Source organism: Eumetopias jubatus, unplaced genomic scaffold, assembly GCF_037043125.1.
Source record: "Eumetopias jubatus isolate StellerSeaLion01/CBP00866 unplaced genomic scaffold, mEumJub1_p1.0 scaffold_3, whole genome shotgun sequence".
Lineage (NCBI taxonomy): Eukaryota > Metazoa > Chordata > Mammalia > Carnivora > Otariidae > Eumetopias > Eumetopias jubatus.
In genome coordinates this window covers 2,710,924-2,736,398 of record NW_028274809.1, presented here as the reverse complement: position 1 = coordinate 2,736,398, position 25,475 = coordinate 2,710,924, and the positions used below count along the sequence as shown (strand labels likewise).

The 25,475-nt window shown below is 49.3% G+C and overlaps 1 protein-coding gene across 4 annotated transcripts in view; it reads right to left on the bottom strand.

The window, feature by feature from the left end:
* Positions 1-9,402, bottom strand: part of HDAC4 (histone deacetylase 4) — a 292,587-nt gene extending 283,185 nt beyond the window's left edge. For 3 of the 4 annotated variants that reach the window (XM_088021462.1, XM_088021465.1, XM_088021464.1), the window contains exon 1: positions 9,313-9,402. The gene's annotated coding sequence lies outside the window, so the exon portion shown is untranslated. The remainder of the gene's footprint in view (positions 1-9,312) is intronic. The other variant, XM_088021463.1, reaches the window with a different exon arrangement.
* Between the last annotated feature and the right edge of the window lie 16,073 nt (positions 9,403-25,475).

The following is a 25,475-nucleotide window of genomic DNA, read 5'->3' as shown; positions in this document are numbered from 1 at the left end:
CCGCGCAGGCTCCCTCGAGCCACCGGCATGCAGAATGGCCTTCTGACAGCACAGCAGCATGGGGGTGGCAGGTGAGCCAGGCTCAGTCCGTAAGGCTCCCTGCTGCTGCGTGACCAAGAGCAGCGAAGAGAAGCGGAAAGGGGGCAAACCTGCCGCTGGACTTGCAGCATGCATCTGCGTGGAAAAGGGACAGCTCCCTTTCCCAGAATGCCAGGAAGCATCACGGACAGCAAAATCCCAGCATGAAACGTCCACCACTTATGTTCATGGATCACCCTCGGGGCCGCAGACCTCAGCACCACGGGCCTGGGGATGAATCGCACCAAGGTCAAGGGCTAGGCACAGCAGGACAGCCACTGCCAGGCCCAAGCCCTGCGTGCGGGTCGCAGACGGGCCTCCAGGTCCCCGCCGCACACAGCAGCGCCCTGGGAGCTGCCGCTGTTCAGCGTGCAGTTGGCGGGGGCCTGCTGAGCAGTCAAGACAGGATCTCTGCAGGCTAAGAAACAGGCCCCGTGAAGACAAAGACACAGTGGCTCCCAAACACAACCGAGGTCCTCCAGGGAGGTGTTCACCCTGCCATGACCTCGGCAGACACAGGCATAGATGCCCTGCGCTGGCACAGGGACCTCGGGGAGCCCCGAAATTACATAAGGGACACCAAAGTCACCAACACTCCCCTTGCACACGACCACCTACCTGAGACCTGCCCGAGGAGAGGCGGAGGAGAAGGGCTGAGCCTTGCGGACAGGCTCCCGGGCCCTGCAACAGCCCTGCTGGCCTCCCCTCCTACAGACACAAGGCAGCACCAGCCAGGCAACAAGGTCACAACAGTGAAGCTGGGATCTCAACCCATATCTGACTCAACACCCATTTCTGTCCTCAGCACCCCAAAGCCATAGAAAGCAAAATGTCTCCAGCTCTTGCACACTCCAGGCCAATCAGCACCCTGGAAACAGAACCAACACCTCCACCAGTCGGACCCCCGCCCACACCCACAACAAATCCATCCCAGGAGCTGACCCCAGAGCACAGTCCCATGGCAAGCCTATTGCTCAGCCTCGTCTGCTAATTAAAAGAATTCTGGAGGCACGTGGATGGCTCAGTTGGTTAGGGCCTGAGTTAGTTTTGGCTCAGATCATGATCTCAGGCTTGTGAGATCGAGCCCCACGTTGGGTCCGTGCTGGGTGTGGAGCCTGCTTGAGATTCTCTCTCTTCCTCTGCCCCTCCCCCCCGAAAAAAGGAATTCTGAAAATAAGAGTTTCCTCAAAATGCAACACGTTTAGATGAACATTATCCATTCCGACACAGAAAGACATTATTTGGGGACAGAGTTGGGGGTACACTTTACACTGTTGTTTGTTGACCCCATGTCCCAAAAGGTCAGCTCTCCCCATCAGCCCCACAAGGGGAGTGGACGCTCCTCTGCTGGGGGCCCAATCCCGGCGAGGCTCACGGCTACTGGGGACCCGAGGAGGAGGGGGGCCCGGCGGCCAGCCCAGACCTCCTCGGGGCATGCAAGAACACACAACATGCGGGATGCTGCAGGTGCTCTGTGTGGTGCTATTTGCTGGGACTGGTCTTTTTCAGACTTCAGAAGACAAGGTTGTGTGGTTGACCCCACGCCGACAAGGGGATGCATGAGGGCCACCGCAAAACCAACAGAATGGCAAAGGTGAAAGGAAAACAACTGGCTTCAGAGAAAGGACTCACAAGGAGACAGAGGTAAGAAGTGAGGTGCCCAGGGATGTGTCCTTCAGTGTGTCCCTCCAGCCTGGACAGCTGAGGTGACCACACAGCCCCTGTGCTGGCAAAGAGAGGCTTTCCAAGGAATGGGGACTGAAGCCACCCATTACACCATCTCCGTGCAAAATCATACATAATTTTAGAGCAGACAGGGTATTAACCCAGGGCAGTGCTTCCCAAACAACCCCTCATGGCTCGTGCTAAAGGCCCAAAGGGCTGAGGGCCACTGCCCCCTGGGAGTCACTAATCTCACTGCACGGCCTTGTCCCGCAGGGTCACAGACCCTGCTGGACGACTTTACCTCCTCTAAGTGTCCATGGTCCCAAAGGTGAAGTGGGGGTCAGGCTCATCAGAACACTCAAATGCCTCAGCCCTGTAGGGCTGGAGCAGCAGGTGTAAGAGGGAGAGCCTCAGGCATCAACATGGAAGGACCCGAGCCCACCGCCATGATCTGCCCACCTGCTGGGGCCCTGCTTTCCGCCTGGATACTCTAAGGACACAGTACCTGTAAAGAAAGCCCTTGCAGGGGCCAAGTGGAGCTCAGACTTAGCCTCTGACTTCCCACGTACAAAAGCAACAGCTGGGTTAGAGGCAAGCTCAGGTCCCTTCCAGAATGTTCTCTATGCTACTCCCACAGACCTTGGGCTCTCACAGCTACTTCTACGGAGTCCTGGACCCAGAAGAGGGCTCTCAGTAACACAGGCTGAATGAGGGAAGGGCCTCCCATGTTCCCCTAGTGTGGGCTGCCCTCACTTCTTGCCCAGAGCCCTCTGCGCCAGCACCCCAGGCCAAGCAAGCTCCAGTGAGGGGACCCCTTGGGGCCTCACTGAGGAAACACGCACACCCACGTCCCCAACCATGTTGCCTCCATCAGGCTAGACAAGAGAAGCCAGGCGCCCGGCACCTCACAGGAATCAGAAAGAAGACAGAAACGTCAATTAAGCACAAGCAGACTGCACACGTGAGCAAGCGAGGAAGTCCTTCCTGGGGACAAGCGCCGCCAGCCAGCCCCCTGGTTTGTCCAGCTTGCCCCTCCTCACACACTCCAGCCTTGGGGCCCTCACAGCCTGCTCCTGTGACCCCACAACTCTGGCTCTGGCTAAAAAACAGCCCAACTCATCCAGGGTGGGCTCCCCAGACCCCGGGCTCCCTACAACCTGGTGCACCTGTGTGGGCCCACGCCCTCCTCCTCCTGTTCCCACCAATGTCTCTGCTCAGGCGGCAGAGGCCAGGGCTTCCTGGTCAAGACTGGGTGGGGGGGAAAGGGGGCACTCTGCATCTGCTACCGAGTCCTCCCAATGCAGGGAGCATTGGCTGTTCAATGCCCTCTGACTTGACACTTATACTTGGGTTGGGGACAGGCTGAGGATTTGCAAAATAATAACTGACCCAGTAGAAACTTTCAGGAAACCTGTTCCCAACCACAACCATCACCACCACTCCCCCACCAAAGAGGGCCCGGTGGGGGCCACACAACCTTGTCTTCTGAGGTCTGAAAAAGACCGGTCCCAGCAAACAGCACCATGCAGAGCAGATGCCGCTGCTCCCGGGGGATCGCTCAGCTCCATCACTGTTTGAGCGACACCCCCACTTGGAAGGCCGGCTCGGGCTTTCAGGCCGTAAGAACTGATTTATTGTTTCAGGCTCAAACTTCAATCCAACAAAAGCACTTGACTCTCACAGACGGAATACTTCATAAACAATAGTAAACGCACACAGCCTAACAGCCACATTTTTGAACAGAGCAGACTACAAAATGTTTACATACGCACCCATATTAAGGTATCATATTAAACTTACGAGGTTAAATAAGAAATGACTGCATAATGTCATTAATTCCGACATGAAGCAAACAGGGGGAAATGTCATCAGTAAAAGCAGCGGCTAGCCCTCCAAGCACAAGAGCCCTGGGCGGCCTGGCAGAGGACAAGCTATGCGCGGCTCTGCATCCCCAGAACCCACTTCATTTGTATTTACGGCATCTACTTAAAAGCATGTCATCTCCAAAATCAGGACCAAGCAGGTTCCCGACTGAGGTGGCGAGGAAGTGGGCAGTTCCAGAGCGCCGGCAGAAACAGGTGCCGTGAGCCCGAGGAGCAGGTCCCGCGCAGGCTCTCCAGCCAGGCCAACAGCCCACCCCTTCCTCAGCCACTCCCAGTCATTCCCAGAGTGCCTCCACCCCACGGAGCCCCCAGCGAGTGAGACAGGACCCTGAACGACAAAGGGCCCAAAGAGCCAGGGATATTCCACCACTGGGTCCTGTGAGGAAGGAGTCAAAAGGATGCTCGGCCTGTGTGTACCAGGGAACTAAAGGACTGGCCCAGATGAGGGTCGGGAAGGAGGGGAGTGGGGGAGTGTGTACCGGGTCCCTGGTTCGAAAGGGGGCTTGCAAAGGGAAGCAGGCAGCGGGGCTGAGGCCCAGCGAACAGGACAGGAGGCTGGCAGAACAGAGGCCAGGATCCGGCAGGCCTCCCAAGGTCCAAGAACAATGGGAAGCCATGACAGGGTTTCGAGCAAAGGGATGGAGGGGACAGATCGACTTCTGGTAGAGACCACTTAGGCTGCCACTCGTGGCGCGGACCGTCCCAGGGCTGCCCAGACCCAGGCCAGCTCCCCGGGAGGAGAGCTTACAGGCAAGTCAAGGAAACAAATCCCCTAAATTCTTCTAATGCTAAGCATATTTATCAACTTCCCAAGGACTTGGTTTTTCTCGTTTATAAATAATGAAGTTGAAGAGTGTTTTTCCCCCAATGGTAATACCAGGCTGAAAAAAAAAAAAAAGTATTACTATTAAAAAGTAATACACGCTCAGAGCAAAAATGTACACACTACCAACATCTATGAAAAGTCAAGAGTCCCTCACATCCCATTTCCCTGACACCCCAGAGGACCACTGTTATCACTTTAGAGAACCAAGTAGTTAAAAAATAAATAAATAAGGGACCCCCTGGGTATTACTGCTCAGGACCTACTTTCTCAATACACTGCACACTTCTGATCTGTGAGCCTGTGCATCCATATTCCACAGGATGAAAATACCAAAATGTATTTAATAAGTATCACCTTTACAAATAATGTGGTGATAACCTCCTGTACATACCTGGATATCTAAGCACCTATCATATTCTTTCCTAAGAATAAATCGTCCCAACAAGCAGAATTGCTGGGATCAGAGAAATGACCATTCAAATTTTTGACACATAAAACTTTTCTGAAGAGTAATTAAGTAATTACAATTTGCTCTCCAGAGAGCAAATAATAGTAACAGCCAACACATACACTGTGCTATGTGCCAGGCCCAATTCTAAGCACTTTCCACATAATAATTTATTTCGATTTCACAGAAATGACAGAAGATAGGAACTGTTATCCCAACCAACAGGTGTTATCAAACCACATTTGCTGGTACGATGGGCATAAATGGGATCTTTCACCTGAAATTCTCTATTAATAAAGCTAAGTTTTTTACATTAGCTACTGTAATTTGTATTACTTATAGGCTTTGGTCATCTTACATTAGGGATGCTCATCCTTTTCTTATTGGTTTGCAAAAGCTCTTTACATATTGGCTATTGAGCTCACATAGGCACATCTTGTTATATATTTTTTCTCTCATTGTCTCTTAACCTCACTTATGGAGTCTTTTGCCAAAAAGAATTTTCTTTAATTTTTATGCTGTTAAATCTGTATTTTATCTTTAAGGTTTCTGGCTTGGTGTTACAGTAAGAAGAGATCAAATTGGTAGTTTTGCAAAGTTTTTGGCCCTTACAATGCTTTCTTCCAAAAAATCTTCCAAGGCAATCCTGCAGACAGAACAGTTAAGGCCAAAGTGCATTGGCTGAAATGGACGTGGAGCCTAAGGTGCCCTCCACCATCCTCCCCAACCCCCAGGCAGGCTCAGAAGATCCAAGCACAGGACACAACGACCACCAACCAACACAATTGTTAGGACCCGCCCCCCCCAGTCCTACAATGCCACACACGTGGCAGCAGACGGCGTGAGAAAACCTGAATTACTTCCCAGACCCTACTGAACCCAAAAGATATTCCCAATGGTCATCTTCTCAAAGAGGCTCTGCCCTCCCAAATGCCTCAGCAATACTGAACTTCAGCTTCCAGAGGCATGGCAGAGAGGGAATCAGCTTACTACAGCCAGGAGTACCAGATGCTCCATTTCCACTTCTCTCTCGGGTTCCTCCTCTGCAAAATGGGCAAGTAGCAGCCACTTCAAAAGGCTGTGGGGGAGATAAATGGCAAGTACTTACAACAACATGGGGCCCCAAGCAGGTGCTCACTAAACGTTAGCTACTGGTCTGTTATGATCACTAGTGGTATGATCTGCTCACTAGGAAAGACATTCTGGTGTCCACACTGACGAAGGCAGAGGGTGATTTGTCCCGATGTTACATGGAGGATCACAGTAGAGGCAACCCGTGTAGGGCCTTCCAGGACATGAAGTAGGAGGCATGTCAGAAAAGGCATACAAGCAGCCACATATGCCCCAGCCCACCCCATACCCCTAAACAGACCCCCAGAAGAGAAGACTGATCTTTGGAAGAGAACTCACAGATCTTACTTCAGGACCTTTTTTCCCAAAAGGAACACTCTGTAAACATATGTTGTGAAGGTCCGTTAAAATGCAGCATCAATTTTGACATGGAGCCCTTCATCTGACTTAAACCAAAAGATGCTACACCTTTCTCTGAAGTCAAGACCAACGGCCCTGCGCCCACTGCACACCCCAGCATACGCCAACTGTCTGAGATGGAAACTGAAACTCCCTCCCAACTTGATGCCTGCCCCCTCCCATCCCAGGATCAATGGGGGGCCGCTCCCAACGGGGGCAGGGACTCGGACTCTGGCGAGAAGAGCAGGGGCTCAGGCCCAGCTTCACAGGCTGCAGAGCGAGGGCAAAACCCGAAGCTTCCACACACACACACACGCACACACGCACACACGCACAGGGAGGCTGGGCCGGCCCATATCCCCAGCTGCAGTCATCGATTCTGGTCCAGGAACGTAAGCCTGGCCACAGCCTGTCGCCCGCGGCCTCCCGGCGCAGCAGTTGTCCCTCGTTCTCCGTCGTCTCCCCCGCTCCCCTACATCAGGTATTAATCTATTACTCAGGGCAGCTTCTGAGCGATGAAAGCCCAGCCGTTTTCAATAGAGAACGGTATGGCCGGATTCTACAGGAGTGATGAAATGTTTCTTCTGCTCTGGCAATTAAGACGGCACAAAGTCGCCTTTCCTCTGGTACCACCCCCAACATCAAAGGATGAGAAATTCAAAGCCATTCATGCTGCATTGAAACCTCACAATGAAGCTGGGAAATGGAAGTCGATTACTGGGCATAAATATGCAGTAGTTAAAAGGAAAGAGTTATAACGAAATTAAACTGCAGCAACCCCACAACGTGTGGAAACTTCCAGAACTAGAGTCCCCCTGGTAAACACCAAGAGGGGCAGCCTTATAAAGCAGGTTTCTGACCGCTGAAGTCAAGATCGGCCACTCCAGATGCACATGACCAGGGTGCCATGCCGCTCTGTTGACCTTGCTACAGCAACAGCCCCCAAGGCCTCTGAGAGCATGGTATTTGGACAGCTTGATTTTGCGGGGCTGTGAAGCTGCTGACCACAGAACATTCTGGCTCAGGGCTGCTTTGGCCACATCTGTCCTTGGTCTCTAGGCCATCCAGGCCTACTGGAGTCCACAGTCATCCGCCCGCCCCCCCCACATCCCCCCCCCAGCCCCAGGGCTCCCCCACTGCCAGCTTGCAAGAGAATGAACTAACCCTAAAGAGGGCAGTGTTACATCTGCCCGCTGCATAAATCCTGCTCCTCTTCTGATTGATTGATTACCGCTCTCTTTAGGAGGGTATTTGATCTTTAAAATAAAAGCCCAGAACACAGAACGCTATAGAAGTCTTACAATGTGTCAGGGTGTGTGGTTTTAAGGCAGGAAAATACTTCCCTCCCACACAAATGTGAATTCTGGGGAAAGATGCCACAGATCCAAGGGAGTAGAATATCTGGGAAAGCTTGATCAGTCTTAAAAATAGATAATTGAACACAGATTTTAGAATTCTCAGGAGCTACCTGAAAAAAAAAAATTAAATCTTGCCTATTTTTGATATCCAAAACTCCATTCTGATGAAACTTCTAACAGGGTGGCATTTTGCATTTCCAATTATAATAGAGTAATTGTGTTGCCATAGTTACTGCAAAATTCTGCAATAACTTTTGTTGCTTTGTAATTGCTGGAGTGTATATTCGTGTACAAGCAGCTGAGTTTTCCTGATTCGATGTCTCTCCTTCCTCTTCCCGATCACCACCAACCACCACCTTCCCTGGCTCAATTCTGAAACCACATCAGTTTCATAGGACGATCCCTAACGTAATGCGCGAAATTATCACAGGCAATTAAAACTCCAAGCAACCACGATCATATTACAAAAGAAAAAGTGAAACCAGGCCAAGGGGCAAACCCACCAGCATTCCCCGAATCTTGCTGGGCTGGCGCTGGGTGAGAGCTGTTTACATGTTTACTTCCAGGCCTTCCATGCTTAGGTGGTTTGTGGGAATAAACAGAAAAGCCAGAGTAGAGCAAAGAGAGGAAGCAAAGGAACTGCCCAGGCCCCTTCCTCCGTCACCGAGGGCAGGCAGCGCTGCTCTCAGCAAGCAATTAGGTAGGTCTCTACAGTAATGCAATTAAGATTTAGTTAAGAAAGTCATTAGTTTTTAAAATAACTTAAGTTTAATTTCTGCAACGCTTTATTTGAAAATTGTGTCACAGCAGGTCAATTTACAACATGCAATAAAGAAAACACTCATATCAGCTGCTGCAAGTTATTACAAATTTTTGATGTGCATTAAATGAGTACACTGGGTTCCACCCCCGGCCTTTCCAACTGATACGCGCGGTCTCGTGCTGTAACAGTGTCAAATATTTCAACGTTAAATGTAAATACGAGATAATTTGCTTATAATCCCGTGGTGTGTTTTTGCAATGCCGGGAAACGCGGCTCCCACCATCTGGGCAGGACGGGGCCACATCCCGGCCTGTGGAAACCCTTGCAGGCACCCAGCCGGGGTCGCGGGCAGCACCCCCACCCCTCCCGCCACGGACCGGGGCACCCGCGCCGAGAGCCCCGGGGAGGGACGTTTTTCTGCAAACTCACAGCCCTGGACAAAGTTACATAAACGGCGCCGGCCCGACTCCGGGCGCCCCCGGCCCACCTGCCAAGGGCTCGGCCTGGGCGGGCGCCCGGCGCGTGCTCCCCCCTCCCCCCCGGAGGCCAGCCGGCCGTCCTGGCCGGGCCGCAGCCGCCGGGCTGCAGGGAAGGGTCCAGGACGGGCTCGGGCTCCCGCTCCGGAAAACCCACGGGCTGGGCGCCACGCGCGGCCTGGCGCACGGGCCGGGGCCGGGGCGCGGACCCGGGCGTCCACCTGCCGGGCCGGCGGCGAGGGGGGTGGGGGGGCGTGGGGCCGGCGGCCTGCGGGCGGGGGGGGGGGGGCGGGCGGGGGGCGGACAATGGCCCGCGGGCCGGGGCCGGGCCGGGGCTGCGCTTACCGCGGCGGCGGCGGCGGCGGGGCGGGCGCTCTAGCCCCGCGCGGGCGCTCCGAGCCGCATCTCCTCAGCCTGCGCCGCCACCACCACCGCCGGCGGCGGGCGGGCGGGCGCTCGGGCGGCGGCGACAGCGGGGACGCGGCCGCGGCGCGCCGGGCCCAGGCTGCTGAGGCGGCGGCGCGGGCGGGCGGGCGCGCGGGCTCGGGCGCGGGCGGCGGCGGGGACGGTGCTCCGCGGCGGCGGCCCCACAACCTCCCCTCCTCATTCACAAAAAATTGACCCACGTTGAACCATGATGCCGCTCCCCCCTCCAGCACGGAGCCGGGCGCTGATAGGCCACGCCCGACGCCCGTCAGCCGCCCCGGCCCCGCCCCCCAGCCGGCGGCTCTGCAGCCATTGGCTGCGCCAGCCTTGCATCACCTCCCCTCCCGGGCCCCTCCCTCCTGCCCGATTTCTAACGACGAGATCGTCAATTACGGCTCGGCCCCGCCCTCCCGCCGCCCTCCCTGGCCGCCCGGCCGTCCGTCCATTGGCCCACTGGGGCCCCGGGTACCGCCCCGTGTGCTCCCGCCCCTCGTCCCGCGGCCACCAACCGCCAGGCCAGACGCCCTACAAACGGCAGGGATGCTCCACCTCTGCCCGCCTTCCAGCACACGTCCTGGACCCCATTGGCTGCCCGAGATGCCAGTCCTAGGGGGCGGGGCGACCGAAGGACGCTCCAGGCGCCAGCGGCTGGGCGCTTCGCGGTTGAGAAAGCGCAGGGAGCCGGGCGTGTTGTGATTGTAAACGTGGGCCTTCGCCCTAGCGAGCTCCATTCCGCAGCCCCGAAGAGCTGTTGGGCGCCGGCCTAGTGGTCGGGACCGCGTGCCTGAGCGCCTAGCGGGCGCACACTTGTGCGCAGGCTGAGGCAGGGGGCCGATCGGGCCTGGCCGCGGCCTCCATCTTGGGTACTAGCGGCGGTCACGTGGTGCGGCGTGCTCCCAGAGACGCACGGGCGGTGCGGAGGACGAGTGCGCAGGCGCGGGGGGCCCCGCCCTGCCCCGCGGCGGGAAGGCGACCTCCGGGGCTCGGGGCGGAGGGCGCCGGCCGGCTGGTCTTCCCGGGGTGGGGGGTGGGGGGTGGGGGGTGGGGGGTGGGGGGTGGGGGGCGGGGGGCGGGGGGCGGGCCCGCCGCGCCTGCGCCGCCGGCGAGTCCTAGGGCGTGCGGTGGTCCGGGTTGGCCGCGCCGCGCAGAGTGCTCCGCGCTCAAAGCTGCCGGGTCGGGGTACCTCGGTCTGTGTCGAGTGGCCGCTTCGAGTCCCGCCGGGCCCTGGACACCCCGCGGGCTGTCGGTCGTTGGGCGCGCAGGGTCCCCGGCCACCACCCCCGACCTGCAGCAGTGTTCTCGGCAGCAGTGTACTTGGCCTTGCCGCGTCGGCGCGCCTCCTGCGCTCGAGTCGCGTGGGTCGCCCAGCGGGAAGGAGCACCTGCGGCAAGTGTGCGGGTGCCCCCGGGGGCCGGGCGTGCGCACCTGCGTCGGCCTCGGACGGTTCAGTCTGTAACGCGCTTTCTCTGGTGAAAGTGCGGGATGGCAGCTGTGTCCTCATTAAAGGGGCTCTACAGTTTAGTTTGCGTCCGTTAAACTTTGTACCCGGCAGGATACTTTGAAACCTGTCCAGATGTTTCAGAACCCAAACTAGTGACTCCAAAAACTTGAGATCTCAATAATCAAATTTCGTTAAATACGTTGTCTCATCACTAAAGCAGCTTCTTTCCTAGAAAGCAGACTCTCGAGAGATCATTTAACCGAATCCAAGGTGTTTTGGTTTTTGTTTTTTCCTTAAAGTGCCAAAATGTCCTTACTGTTCAGGCTCTGCTGACGTGCACCTGGACCCTGGGATTGTACTGAAGTGCACGTGAAGAGATACAGGGGGGTCCCGTGCAACAGGAACGTGACCCAGCTTGAGACCTTGGTCGTGACAGAGAAAAATCTATGGAGAAGTCGCAGGCAGTGATTAGGTCCTCGGGAATCACCTGCTGGATGAGAAGAGGCCAGGGCAGGCCTGCGCTCCCCCACCATGGGCTCCCTCGGTGCCCGTCATCACCTAACAAAGGCCGATACCTTTCACTCATCCGTTGAAACCTCAACCTTTCCAAGCTTTATGGCCCAGATGCTTTTTCAGAAGAGAAAAGTAGCTTTTCTGTTGTAATGAAAAGCACTGCCTTATGGTATTTGTAGTATTGAGGAACTGGGGTGGGGGAGGGCGGGTTCTGTCAAGGCTCCAGAACTTAAAATCCGAAAACAAGTCAGTTTGATTATCTTAGGATAATCCTGGAGACGGACAGAGGTGAAATCTGATGGGGTATCTGTGACAAAGCTGGCCTGTGGGGTGCTGGCACAGATGTGTTTGCTTATTTTGAGGGCCTTTCTTTTTAGAAATGAGCAGAGATTGGTTTAATGTTCTTGATCATTGACGCCCAGAGGAAAAAACGTAGCTATGTCAGTAAAAATTGAATTTTCAAAGTGAAAAGGCACAATTTTACAGTATTTTAAATATATTGAAATAAGTAATGATTAGAAAACTTTGGGCATTTGAAGTAGAAATGCCTATCCTAAGATAGCGTAACTTTGAAGCAAGTGAATGGTGAATTATAGAATTTTAAAACCAAAGACATAGCTGAAGAAAATTACCTCTAGTGACCTGGCTGATGACAGAAGAGGTACATTTATCAAATGTTCCTGTAAGGTGAGACAGAATCTGGGGCTGAGTAATATTCATATGATAAAAATTAAGTTACAAAGTTGTTTCACGGATTATTAAAAGTATATAATAATCAAAATGCGGGGGAAATTCATACAAGTCTAGTAAAATTAATTTTACAAATACAAAATAAGAGATACGTGCCTGGAGAAACAGTCACATGGAAGAGTTCTGGGGTCTAATCCGAGGTGGGATTAGTGGAAAGGTAGAATTGCATTCAGAGGGACGTGTAGTCGCATTGTGATGTGCCAATGAGCCTCCCCTGCAGTTCTGAGAGCTTCTCCAAAGAGCGAGGCAAGAACCGCACTCACCTTTTCTGGAGAAGAGCTTGGGAGCCTGAGCAGCTGTGTCTGCTCTTGGTCTCTGAGGGAATGTCTGGCTGAAGGAGACCATTTACGGCCAGTAGGAAGGATTAGGATAGTAGAGGTGTGCACAGAGAAAGAAGGTCTCTAACACTGAAGCCGACGGGGAAGATGGAGTAACAGCCCGAACACCAGGCAACATCCACTTGGGGCTTCATACGAAGGCATTTTACAGAGAGTCCCAAACTCGAGAGGGTTTTGTTTCAGAAAGAAAATTAATCCCAGTGATAAGTGAAGGAAACAAATCTTTCAATCAAAAATAAAAAGCCCCCCAAAGACTCAAATAAAAAATAAATCTAGAAGTTCAATAGAGTAGCCAATTATAAATATACAAAAAAAAAAAAAATCCAGTGGCTTTCAGATGTACATTCAATCAATAATTATAAATGCTACTATTTATCGAGTTTTGCTATGTGGCAGGCATTGTGGTTAGCACTTTATGTGCATTAGAAAAACATGATGGAAAATTCCCAATCACATTAGCAAAAGAACATTTTAAATACCTACGTGTAACATTCGACCCCAGTGGAACTTCGTGGGGCGTGACCAATGGTGGAACCGTTCACCTGGAAGAATAAACATTTGAGAACAGTCAAAATAAGAAGAGTAATGGGGGGGAAAGCGCTCCCAGAAAACAGAACCTATCACCGAGGCTCCATAATGAAAGCAACGTGACACTGGCCAAGATCAATGGAAAGTCACGGAACGTAAAGCTGCAGCCCCAAGCTGAGATGTGGCCAGCACGTGGTGCGTCTGTCCCAGCTCCTCCTCCTGGCGGGCCCCTTTCCAGGCTGCTCAATGCCTCTGTCATAGCAACGGGCAAGCATTTGGAACGTCTTCCCTGTGAGGATTTAAAACACATAAAGGTGGCTTCTCAAATCAGGGAGAAAGCAATGTGGTAAGGGCACCTGCTAATCATCTGAAGAAAATAGTAAAAAAGTTGGATTCCTACCTCCTCAGATGAAGACTTAAGTATTGAACAAGAAAAGCCATGAAAGGACTAAGAAAAATCTGTTGGTGGACATTTCCATAGGATTATAGAAGGAATACCACCAACAACTGTACAGGGAAATACTAATAAATTTGACTATGTTGCAAGTAAAATTTGAGGTATAATCAGCCCAGTGATGGGTATTGAGGAGGGCATGTACTGCGTGGAGCCCTGGGTGTTATATGGAAGCAATGAATCATGGAACACTACATCAAAAACTAATGATGTACTGTATGGTGACTAACATAACATAATAAAATAAAATTTAAAAAAATAAAAATAAAAAACCAGCAAAGAAAGATAAGTTTCAAAGGCGGCATAGTCATACAAGGGAGTATTACCAACAATAAAAGAGAATGAACTGCTGAGACAGATGAATCAACATCAAAAATATACAAGTCCCATACAAAAGACTATCTGCTATATGACTCCATTAATATGAAATTCAGGCACCAGCCTAAAGGATCTCTGGGATTAGGAATCCGAGGTCTGGTTCTCTCTGAGGGTGTGGGTGGGGAAAACCCGGCAAAGAAGTTCTCAGGCCAAGGAGATGATCCACATCTCTATGGGGGTGGAAAGCACACTGGAGTAAACAGGTGTCAGAACTCTTTGAATTTAAGAGTTGTGCCCTTCTTGGGGAGATTTTACCTCAAGGGAAAGAAATAGTGGAGGCGGCAGCTACCCCAGTGTGTGTGTGTTGGGGGGGGGGACAGGGATGGAACCTCCCGGTGCATCCAAAACATAAATAAATGTTAGAGATAAATGACTGGAGCCTAGTATTTGCATCATGTTGCATAAAGGCTTAATCTCTTTCACAGTGAGAGGGCTTTGAAGCTGACAATGAAGCGAACACCACAGAGGCAGAGACGTGAACAGCACACACAAAAGGAGAAATGCCCAATGAACATGACTAAACGTTCTGTTCCCTAATAATAAAGGAAATAGGACAGGTTATTTATAAGAGCATATGTGGAGGAATAAACACGCGTTAACAGTGATTGTCAACTCGTGGAAACTTTGAGACAGCCGCTTAAGGAGACACGGACAGAAAACCTTAACGTTTCGCATGTTCTTTCGCCTACTGATTTCACTTATAGAACTTCATTCTGATGGAATAAATATCGATGTTGATAATGATTTAGCTAAAAAGATTCACAGCAACAATGATTGCAAGATACATCAATTTGGGTACATAACCATACAGACAAAGGAATATCTATCTCCAAGTTTCCAAAAATAGAGTTAATATCACGGAAAGAAACCCACATTAGAGTTTTAAGTGAAAAGGAAGACTACAGAACCTCATTACAGCATGGCACAGTCTTTATAAATGAAAACATGTATAGACGTAGAAAAGACAGGAAGACGCCCCTCAGAACGTCCCCGTGCTTCCTTCTGAGTACGCAGGGAGATGAGACACCATTGTTCTCTCTTTGCTCATCGCAGCTTTCTCAGTTCCCCAGTGAGCATGGATTTCTTTTGTATAAAAGAGAAATCTCTGACAGGATCTGAAGTGAACTAAGGAAGCTGTAGGGCGAGTAGCCGAGGGGGTCAGTTGGCCGGTCACTGGTGTGCAGGGCTGTCGGGCAGGTGGGGAGAGGCTCTGCCAAGTTCAGATGGAGGCAGCAGAGACTGGTCAGGGTAGGAACAGGGGAAGCACCCGGTATGAAGCTCCTGCCGCCCAGGTTCTGGGCCTGGAGGCCCGATGAGGTGGAGCCGACCTTGACTGGGCAGACAGTCAAGAGCTACCAAAGATGACGGTCTTGTTTGTTTTGTTTTCATCGGTTATGTTTTTTGAGATAAAACGTTGAGGTCATCAGCATATGGGAAGGAGCTGAGGTCCGGAGGTGATGAGACCAGGGAGGAGGGCCGGGTGTGAGCAGGAGGGAAGGTGTGGAAAGCGGTGGAGAAAGGGGGCCACGCCTGGAGGCCAGGCCACCAGGGACGCTCTCGGGGAAGCAGCACACGGAGGGAAGGAGAGGTGAGAAAGTAAGTTTGAGCAGCCTTGTGTTCTGACGAATTCAGCTGCAAAGTGTCTTAGCCTGCGTCCCGCACAGCCGAAGTCACGCAGGGCTTGGGAGTGTGAGCCCAGGGGCAAGAATGATGGCTTGGCGAGTTAGAGCCACGACAGGCAGGAGGGAGGGCCAATGCCAGGCTGCATAACCCAGCTGGCCAGAACTGTCCACCTGGGGGAAGGAGTTGGGGCGGGGGCGTTGAGTCAGGGTTAACCCCCCGGGTGAGAAGTCCCCACACTTGCAGGTCAGGCGAGCCCAAGTCCCAAGAGAGTCCCAGGAGCAACTACCCTGAGCATCAGAGAAATTCTGGGGCAGGAGACCAAAGGCACTCAGGCCAAGCCAGGAGCTTTGGGGGGTGTCAGCAGAGCCCCCGCAGCAGTGGCTGGGATGGGAGGGCCCACTTCAGAACTGCAAGTCCGCGCCAGGCAGGCAGGCAGCCAAGAGGCTAGGGTCACCCATCATCCTGGTGACATCACTTGTAGCAGCCCCTCAGACCCAGGGTGTCTGGCTGTGAATGATAAACCACGTGGTCACCCAGGGAGCCAGGAGGGGAAGATGTGGGGGAAGGATTGTATTTTGTCCCCATGCAGGAGACTCCTGCATATCAGTGGCCTGAGGTGGCCCCAGAGGGCAACCTGGAAGAGGGGACAGGAGTACCAGACCATCCCTAACATGTGGTCCTGTGCCAAGGGGCTCAGGCAGGTGCACAAATCACATGTCCCTTGCTCCGTAACTGGAATTTCAAGTCATTCCCCTCCCCTGCCATGCCACCCCCTTGGCCCTGGCTTGCCCCCTTTCTCTTCCTACCTCTGGCTCCATGACACACCTGAGGGTGCTTTACTTCCACACTCTGGCCACCCCAGCCCACTGTACTGAGCTCTCCCCTCTCCAGCACCCTCGGCGTCCCTCAGCCCTGAGGGTGGCAGCCCTGTGGTGCCAGCTACCTTTGGAGGGATGGGCTGAGGAAGGGGCCCCTGCATGGGTTCACGAAATGGGTTCTGGCCGTTTGGACAGGGACTCACGGGCCCCAGTTACGTGGAGCAGGACCTAGAACAGGGAGCCGGGGCCCCACAGACTTCTCACTTGGGAGAAGGATATGCTAGGGGAGCAGGTAGGTGCTGGAGAGCATGAGCCCAGGCCATGCTCTTGCTCTGGGCTAAGGGAGGTGCTGAAAAGCCCAGGCAGAAGAAAGCTTAACCAGGAGAAGACTCTAAAAGGGAGGAGGGGCGTGTGCGCTCAGATACAGACATGTTTCTAGGTGTGGGGCAGGTGGCGAGGATTTCAACCTCATTATATAATAGATATGCTCACAGCTGAGACACGGGAGTCAGGACGGGCTAGTAATAACAGCAGCCAGCATCACTGAATATTCCTGTTATGAGCCATGCCTGCTGGAAACTTTGGTGGGGTACTGAAATGCGAGCCGAGCAGGGCTATAAAAACGGTTGCTCAGTCGTCCCGAGGACCCAGCCAGAGTCCAAGGCTGTGTCTTTATAATGACATCAAGCCACGTGGCCTGTTTTTTCTGGTAGTGATCAGAAGCCTGGGTGCAAAGAACTCATGGTTGGATGATGCAAGGTTGTGCAGCTGCCCTCAGTTGGATTTGAGTTCATGAGACCTGCAGGGTCTGGGAACCCTCGGGCCAACAAAGTCACATGAAAAGTAGTCCAGGTATGGGATACTCTTGGGGTGTCTGGCAGAAGCAAACAACTCTAACAAGGGAAACACCCTCAGCCCACAGATAAAGCCTCACTCAAAATGAGCTCACAACTAAAATTATAAAACCCGAAGGAAGTAGTTCACCATGGGCAAGAGTCAGCAGAGAAACAAAAAGCAGGATCAAATTTTCTCCCCATCCCCCTGAGAAACTGAGATAATATACAAGAGTTTAATGTACATATGCTAGAAATGTCTAAGGAAGTTAAGGAAGAATTGAATACGTAACAAAAGAATAAGGCTATAGGTAAAAGAAACGATGAGGGTTTTTTTTAAAGATTTTATGTATTCATTTGAGGGGGGAGGGGCACGAGCCAGGGGGAGGGGCAGAGGGAGAAGTGGACCCCCCTCCCCCGCTGAGCAGGGAGCAGGACCCTGGGATCATGACCTGAGCCAGCTGTGGATCACTACCATCAAAAACTAATGTTGTATTGTAAAATAATGCAACATATGTTAAGAAAAAAGAAAAAGAAGAAGATAGCAGGAGGGGAAGAATGAAGGGGAGTAAGTCGGAGGGGGAGACGAACCATGAGAGACGATGGACTCTGAAAAACAAACTGAGGGTTCTAGAGGGGAGGGGGGTGGGGGGATGGGTTAGCCTGGTGATGGGTATTAAAGAGGGCACATTCTGCGTGGAGCAGTGGGTGTTATGCATAAACAATGAATCATGGAACACTACATCAAGAACTAATGATGTAATGTATGGTGATTAACATAACAATAAAAATTAAAACAAAAACTAATGTTGTATTGTATGGTGATTAACATAACATAATAAAATAAAATAAAAATTAAAAAAAACAACAAAACACAAAGGCAGACGCTTAACTGACTGAGCCACCCAGGTGCCCCAGAAAAGATGAGTTTTTAAAAAACAAGTAAAACCTCTAGACATGAAGAATGTAGCCATTGAACTTAAAAATGCAGTGAGAAACATAAGAGCATAGTAGGAATAACAGAAAATGTTCTTCTCTGCAAACTGGAAGCCAGATCTGAGGAAATTATGCAAACGAAGACCAGAGAGATAAGGAGGGAGAAGCTAACATCCTGTAGGAAAGTGGGGGCCACACTGGTGCCCTGAGCCCACCTCCTCCACTCGAGGGGGCCCCAACCCCTGCTGCTATAAGAGTTGCCTGCTAAGGCTCACAGCTGCATCCTTCTCCAGAGAGTTGTCCTTGGTCAAGGGAATCAGCTCACCTGGAAAGGCTTGTGAGGGTACCCCTTGCCTCCCAGGGGGCCCCCTCCAGGGATGTCTGACTGACAGGGATAGACAAGACCAGCCCCCATGCTACTCTAAGCACACTTCTGAACCCCCGCAGGATGGGGCTGAACCAAGGCCTGAGTCTAACTCTAACTTGCTTGGCTCCTCCCCTGCCCTGTGTCCTGCTGACCCTCCCTTCTCCTGAGAGCAATCCTTCCATAAACAATTTGCACAAGAATCCTCACCTCCAGCCCTGCTCCTGTGGCATCAGATCTAAAGGAGGCATTTCAGGAGGAGAGAATGGAGGAGCCACATAGGAGTTCTTCCAAATGCAGCACATCTGTCTCCCAGGGGGTCCAAAGGGTTTGCAGACCCAACCTGTGATCATTTCCCCAGCCCCCAAGTATGGATGGTATTAATTCGCGGTACGCATTAACATTTGTTTTGTGGCCTAGTATGTGGCCATGGCCAGTGGTCGTAAATGTTTCATCTATGCCTGGAAAAAAAATGTGTTTGCTAATTTAAGAGTTCAGAATTCTTTCAATTTGTCAACTTTAGTTTCAGCTTGGAATGGATATACTTAGCAGACACCAAAGACCCTGCTTTCATTCCCTCGCCTGTGGAATAACAGTTATCACGGTAGGAAAGGCCAAGAGGAAAGCCCCTCAACATGCCCCCCTGCCCTGGCCAAGATTTTTTCTGGTAGCGCTCAGAAGGGAGTGTCCCCGGCCAAGTCAGCTGAAAGAAAATGCTGAGCAGAGAAATTGTAAATGTGCAAGTAAATCTAAGCTCATGCTAAGTATGAGCTCTAGCAAACAATAAGTATAAAATAAAATGACAGATGCTTTCTGGTGTATAATAACTAGGTGGAGCTGGTAAGGCAGCAGGGACATTGGAGGTTAAGCATTTTAAGATCCTTGTATTGTCTGGGAGTTTAACTTTAGCTTTTGTTAAGCAAAAAGTGCTTGTTACAAATTTTAAAGAAAGCATGGAAAGACTTGAAATAGAAATGGACAACTTACATGGCAGTGAGGGGCCCAGGAGAAGAAAGGAAGGAAAGATGGAAAGAAAAACGATCATCCTAATAACATGTAGGGAATAAGATTAAAGAGCAGGTTAAAGAGAAAACCCAGAATAACACTGGGAACTAAATCTGAGTAGATCAGTTATCACAGTGAATATAAACAAACTAAATTTTCCAGTTAAAGACATTGTCAGTTTGGGTTTAAAAATACAATCCTTCTTCCTACTGTTTATAAATGATAGCCCCAAACATGAAAAGTTGATAGTCTGTAGGGGCAAAAAAACGATGTTCTCGGTCAACACTAATCAAAGGAAGTCCCTGTTATTATAATATTGGTTAAAATCAACTGTAAGGAAAGAGTGTATTAGAGGCAAAGGTGGCCACTACCTATTGGCAAGAGGGACAATCTGTCAGGGAGATATATCGGTTTAAGCTTTTGCATCTTTAATTTGGACTCAAAACAATATAGAGCAAAAATTTGAAAAGTTCCCAGGAGAAATTTATAAACCCACACTAGTGGAAAACACTATCTTTCAGTAACTGATATACAAGATTTGAATCATAAAATTAACAAGTTTATGAACTCATGTTCCCATACTGAAAGAATTCTGCACTCTGAAGTAGCAAACATGTCCTATATAGAACATTTACAAACGTGCCCATGGCCACTTTCTAGACCACAAAGCAGATCTCAACATGTTCCAAAGAACCAATACCTAACCGACCACCTTCTTTTACCAAATTGTGATTAAGTTAGAAACCTATTACAAAAAGATAACTCCAAGAACATCTATAGGCAAACTATTGGAACCAATAAGAGAGCCCAGCAAGACTGCTGTGTATAAGATCCATATTTCAAAATTGATTGTGTCAATTTCAAAATTGATTGTGTGATTGCCAGCTGGAAACACTCAGAATCATAAAGAAGATATCACTGACGATGCAAAAACCTCATGATACCTAGGGATTGACCTAACAAAAGTTGTGTAGATATTTATGGAGACAACTATGGAACTTTATTGAAAGATACTAAAAAGGTCCCCAAATAACTGGAAACATAGACCAAATTTCATCAATTCAGGAATATGCATTTTTTTTTACTTTAACATCTCAGAAATTGGATATGTCTGAAAATTGAGGGCGCCTTGGCTGCGTCATAAGTCATTGATCAATTGTCAGCACTTTTTCCCTCTTCATACCACACAAAATAATGGTGCATCTTTTACTTAATGGCACCTTGTATTAAATGAATACCATGTCCATGGATGGGGAAACTCAAAACTGTAAAATCGGCTATTCTCCCCAATGTATTTTATAACTTCAATGTAATTTTTTGGCAAGTTGTTTCTGAAAAATCATTGAAAAGCAAAGAGCCCAGCATAGGCAAGGCAATTTTGATAAGTACATGGTGGTGGGGGAAGGTGTATTTACCAGATGTCAAGATCTCTTCTAAGCTTTAGGAATTCGACCATGTGGTCTTGGCTCAAGGATAGAGCAGTGTAACAGAATAGAGTCAGACAAATGTGTATGGAAACTTGATCTGGGACAGAGATTGCATTACAGAGCAGGGGATAAGCACTACTAAATAATTGATGCTTGGGCAAATGGTTAACCACACTGGAAAAAAAAATACAATTCCTGTCTCACATCAAACCCATAAACTTGCTAGAAAAAAAATCTATTTGTGAAAAGCAAAACTTTAATGTTTTAGAAGTACATATGGGATGGATAGTTTTATGATCCATGGAAGGACTTCTTTTAAAGATTTCTTACATAGAAAATTAAATGGCATAAGCCATGAAGGAAAATATTAACAAATTTGGCAACATTGTTCAACAGCATTAGCCATCAGGGAAACGCACGTTAACCCACAATGAGATACCACTTCACACCTGTTTGAGTGGCCGATGTGAAAAGTGGTGAAAACAGTGAACACTGGTAGGGATGTAGCGCTCACATGTGGTCTGTGGGAATGCAAAATGGAACGGCCACTCCAAAACACAATTTTACAATTTTTGTTCCCAAAGGTAAACATATACTTATCATATGACCTGTGATCTTACTCCCAGGTCTTCACCCTCCAGAAATGAAGATGTATTCACACGAAAACCTATATACAAAAGTTCACAGCAGCTCCATTCCTGAGAGCCAGAAACTAGAGACAACCCGCAGATCTGCCAACAGTTGAATGAACATACGGAACAGTGGTATATCCGTACAGTGGGATCCTCCACAACAACAAAATGGGATGAGCTCTTGTAAATACACATGTGTGCTCATGCATTACTCTTTCCTGTTTTCCATAAGCTTGAAATGTTTAACAGTGACACACAAAATAAAATGCATACGTACACAAGGAATCAAATTATGGAAGACACTTGAAAGAACGGAATCTTTCTCTTTGAAGACTCTATTGGTATTTAAACACTGGGTGGTTATTTATTCAATGCTTGTCTTCCACATTAGACAAGAAGCCCTCTCGAACCAGGTCTCCTGTTCATTGCTATACTTTTTCCAATTTGCCCAGCTTCTGGCCCTCCTCTATAAATGTGTGTTGAATGAACAATATCATTTTTGAGATTCAGAAAAGGCAAAAATGGTACATTATTTTAAAATCATATTTAGGGGGCGCCTGGGTGGCTCAGTCCTTAAGCATCTGCCTTCGGCTCAGGTCATGATGCCAGGGTCCTGGGATCAAGCCCTGCATCAGGCTCCCTGCTCAGCAGGAGGCCTGCTTCTCCCTCTCCCACTCCCCCTGCTTGTGTTCCCTCTCTTGCTGTGTCTCTGTCAAATAAATAAAATCTTAAAAAAATAAGATAAAATCATATTTAGGAGCATTACCAGTTGTACCACTAAATTCTCGATTTTTCCTCTCATTCATACCAGTCTTAAGAGTTAATTCTAGGGATGCCTGGGTGGTTCAGTCAGTGAAGCGTCTGCCTTAGGTTCAGGTCATGATCTCAGGGTCCTAGGATTGAGTCCCATATCGGGCTCTCTCCTTATGAAGGAGTCTGCTTCTCCCTCTCACGTTCCCTCTATGCTTTCTCTCTCTTTCTCGCTCTCTCTCTCAAGTAAATAAATAAAAAATTTTTTTAAATAAAAGTTAATTTCTATGGGCTCCATGGAAATCAGGTATTTCTATAGGAAAATCAAATTACATTTTCACTAACAAGCAGTTTCTATTTTTAAACACCGAAGCTATTCCAGTATACAATGATAATTCAAATGAATATATAAATGTGGGGCAAACAGTTAATTTTGCTCTTCAAGTGACCATGACATATTGAGTTATTTTTGTTTAGAAGAAAGGAACTTTCGGGGCACGTGGGTGGCTCAGTCGTTAAGAGTCTGCATTCAGCTCAGGTCATGATCCCGGGGTGGGCTCCCCGATCCGCGGGAAGCCTGCTTCTCCCTCTCCCACTCCCCCTGCTTGTGCTCCCTCTCTCGCTGTGTCTCTCTCTGTCAAATAAACAAAATCTTAAAAAAAAAAGAAAGGAACTTTCCATGAGAAATAATGTTTTATCATGATTTCACTTTTAAGTGAAAATATCTTTATTATTCTGTGAGTCTTTTTAACATTTGACCCCCAAAATATTGCCATCGCTTATAACTTGGACTGATTAGCAGACCCTCCTGATCATAATTTAAATGTCTGCACGGTTATGACATAGACAGCACACAGGCAGGCTTCTCCCATTGAATCCCCATGACAACCTTCCCCTGCAGGTGCTCTTATTCATTGTACAGGTGAGGGACAGGTGACTTGGGCCAGAAGAACCTCCCTGAGGACACAGGTCTAGACTGGGAATTCTATGCAGGTTGGGGGCGTGGGGGGAGACGATCCATCCTATGTTCACTGATGTGGCCCAGCACGTAGTAGGTACTGAGAGCATCCGCTGGGTGAATAATTCAAGAAACGTCTATTAAGAGATGGAGGTAGAAATTGGACTCAGGTCTAGCTGGTTCCAAGCATTCACTCTTTTTTTTTTTTTTTCAATAAGCACCATATGTTTGGTTTTTCTTTCTTCAATCCTGACCCATTGGGCATTTTCTTCCTAAAATGTCCTAGTAGAATAGGAATAATTAAATAATCTTTCCTTTATTAAAGTGAAAAATCACTCTGCTCCATACACCAAAGGTGGGAATCATTTGGAAACGGTTTCCCCTTCTGTTTTTGCACAGCTGGGAGCCTGTCCTGGGGTGGGGGGAGAGGAGGCTGGCGTGGAGCCTCTAGTCCTTACACAAGACTTACCCTTACCCTCCAGCCCAAGACTCGCGGGATGAGACCCGTGCCACCGCTGAGCGTGCTTCACAGCCACCCTGCGCTACTATAGAAACTCAACAATAGGGCATCTGATTTTTAATTTTAATTTTATTTTTTCCCCACTAACATATTCAAGTGAGAAACATTTGGAGATTTTTATTCAGGGCACAAGACCAAATGGCGTCTGAAGCATTTCTTTGTTACATATAATTAATTTTTCTTGGCTTTTTTCTCCATCATGACAAAGCCAGATCTGTACCATTCATCCTATTTATAGGTGAATATTTATCTTCCCTGAAGATTCTCAGCAACAGCCACTGAGATGCTGGAGGGGAGAGAACGGGTCTGCTTCATCTCCTGTCTTCATATGCAAACTGGAGAAGCAACCTGAACCAGGCACTCTATGAGTTACTGACTTGAATTTTTAAAAACAAGCAAACAACAAACAAACAACCAAAACCCAACCTCGGTTGGTTTCCATCTTATGAAGGAAAGTGATGGAGCTCCTTCTATGTCACCTTGAATGGGCAAGGAGAAGCAGCGAGTTGGGGGAGTGTGGGTGGGAGATGGGTTGCGGGGGGACAAAGAAGTACTGTTTCTCTGTTTTCCTTTTGTTTTTCTAGAAAAAAACCTCTTTGTTTCATATATATGTACACATATATACACACACAAAAACCACCCACAATTAGAATCTAAAGAACTGTATAAAAGAAAACTGCATCGAGAATGTTATTTTTCCAATAAAAGATAGATGTGATCTGGCCCCTGGGTGTTGGTTTTAAGTGGAGATATTGACTTCCAGCTGACTGATGAGTGGAACATCTTTCTCCTGAAATATTGATAGTAGATTACACGAAACCACAAACTATCTCCATAAAGCACATCATTTCTAATCCTAATGGTGTTTTCTTTCCTCTGGATGACTGCTACATTCATGATATGATGGCTTTATTCTATCTTGGGGAAAAACTTTTTACCATACTGCTAAATTAACTTGTCAAAAGGCTTCAAACTTCGGAAGCTTTTACAGCTCAATTCAATGCTATTATTCAAGATTGAATGGGAAGGGCTGTGGACTGTAAAAGCTTGCAAAAAATAAATTTCATAGGCTTTCACAGACTGAGTGAAATACTCACCTTTTGTCCAGGTTGTATATCTTTATTGGGGAGTCTCAGAATAACTATACTTTGCTTATAAATCCTCGCTCTTACCCTAAAAGTGTGTGCGTTTTTGTCTGTTGCCCTTGAAGGTCCCGGGCAGTGCACATCCTCTCGATAACAAGTCATCCCTGCAGAGCACAGTGGGGACTGGAGTGCTCTCCAAAACATGGGGCAGAAAGCAAGACAGAGCCTGCCAGCTCCCAGAATGATCCTTGAGTCTTTCTAGCTCTTTTATTCTCAATACAGACTCCCAAGGGATTTGATAGCCAATTACTGCTTACTAATGCAAGCCAACGGTCGTGGTACTTTCCAGGGCTATGTCTGGATCGGGGGGAAGGCACACAGAGATACGGCTGCAACTGATGTCCGCACTGTAACTGAGACCGGGCCATTTGGAACACCAGGTGAAGCACAAATGTCCAACAGTACACGGCGTCTCGGTGCCAGACTCCAGAACGCTCATACCACCAGGTAGTCAGGTCAGTGCCACAAGCCATGCGTTGATCCATGGACCTCATGCAGTTGTGGTCTGTGACTGACATGTACACCTGTACACCTGGGCATGGAAGGAATTCTAGCAGTGGGGTGGGAAGACATTTGGTCTGATCTGCTTTTCCTTTTCACATGGAGCTTCTGTTTTTACCAAATCACTTCTTAAGTAAATGCCATTAGTGGATGCTGGGTTTTTGGTTT